General features: G+C 46.0%; 1 protein-coding gene across 1 annotated transcript in view; it reads right to left on the bottom strand.

Annotated features, from left to right (window-relative positions):
• NEDD1 (neural precursor cell expressed, developmentally down-regulated 1) overlaps positions 1 to 175 on the bottom strand; it is a 52,253-nt gene extending 52,078 nt beyond the window's left edge. Inside the window, exon 1 of the mRNA XM_010836304.1 lies at positions 97 to 175. The gene's annotated coding sequence lies outside the window, so the exon portion shown is untranslated. The remainder of the gene's footprint in view (positions 1 to 96) is intronic.
• Positions 176 to 1,495: the final 1,320 nt, after the last annotated feature.

The raw sequence follows: 1,495 nt of genomic DNA, 5'->3' as shown, positions 1-1,495 counted from the left end.
CCGCCCCCTGAGGTGATCGGAGGGCGGGTGGGGAACCAGGAGAGGGCAAGTACGCGGCGGGCGGCGGGCCCTACCCCGGAACCTCCGGAACCTCACCTCTCAGCCGCCATACACCGGGGGCCTCGGCGCGGCCCGCTCCGGCGCTAGGCTTCCGGCTCCCGCCTGAACTGTTAAACTTCGGCGGCCGGAAGTCCCGCCTCTGAGTGGCGTCACCAGGAGAGGCGCTTCCCCAAGGAGGAGCTCAAGTTGACAAAGCAGAGCCAGGGACAGTGCTGGGCCTGGGTTCGAGTTCTGATCCAAGCGCCTGGGACGGAAGGGCGGCAACTGAGGGCCTGGGCGGCTCCTCTCTGCTCCAGGGAGGCGCTGGTGCCGCTGGCTGCTTCCCTTTTGTCATCCATTTGTTCGCTGACTGCCTCTTGCATGCCAGGCCCGTTGCTAGACTGGGTTTACAGTGCTGAGTTTAGCCTGGGAATACAGGGGTTGGGTCAGCGCTCTTGGTCTCTAGCCAGGTGGAGCTACAATCCTGTATAAGGGGCAGACGATCATAAATAATTACATACTTAAATGAAAAGCGGAAACTCTTGAGAGTTGCCTCAGAGAAAAGGTATAAAATGTATGAAAGGGAAATGAACATGGATGTGAGTTTGGGAAAGGCTTCCCGGAAGAGGAAACCATGGAGAGCCAAGAATACCCGATGCAATTTACAAACCAGGAGACACGATGAGAAAAGCTAAGAAATAATGGAAAGCATAAGTGTCTTCAGATATCAGACTTCAAAACCTGTGATTTTTTTTTTCCAAATCGTGCTCTTGGGTCAGGAACATTCCCATCTAGTTGGGAATTTTTTGGAAGGAGATGCTTCTCAGAGTGGAAAAAGGAGTAGGTGAATTGAGCTTTCATATGCTCTTTATACCAGGGCCCTTTTGTTTTTAAAGCTCTACTGACAATTTTTGCCGAGAGTCCTTATAAAATATAGGGCATTTCTTCTACAAACAGTGTTATTATTCTTTCAGCACAAGTACATACTTGGATTGTGTTTCTGAACTAGGTACATAAGCCCTGGTTATTTGCACCAATATTGCAAATAACTGGAAAACTAATAAGTGTGGAGAAAACACTTTTTCAGAGCAGAAATTGAAGTCCTAAAAAAGCTGTAAAGATTGATAGGGAGCCTCAAAACGAAAAAGATAGGGAGCAGGAACTGCCTTAATTGTAGTGTACAGTTCTTGAGGTTATTAAATCAATTTTGAAAGGGATGGGAGCCAGAAAGTTGGGAGATAAAATAGGGTAAGAGTAGAGACAGGAAGGATAAGGGCAAATAGAAGAAAGAAAAGACAGCTAAATCTCTGAAAATGAAGACAGAAAAGTGAAGATTAGAATATATGAAACAATAATGATACATTAATATATAACATTGATACAATGACATATATAATAATATTTATGGAGCACACACTTCGCTAAACTCTATATGTCTGTATATGCATAAAGTATA

Source organism: Bison bison, unplaced genomic scaffold, assembly GCF_000754665.1.
Source record: "Bison bison bison isolate TAMUID 2011002044 unplaced genomic scaffold, Bison_UMD1.0 scf7180017864062, whole genome shotgun sequence".
Taxonomy (NCBI): domain Eukaryota; kingdom Metazoa; phylum Chordata; class Mammalia; order Artiodactyla; family Bovidae; genus Bison; species Bison bison.
Note: the sequence above shows the minus strand (reverse complement) of the source record. Positions and strands in the feature narration are given on the sequence as shown.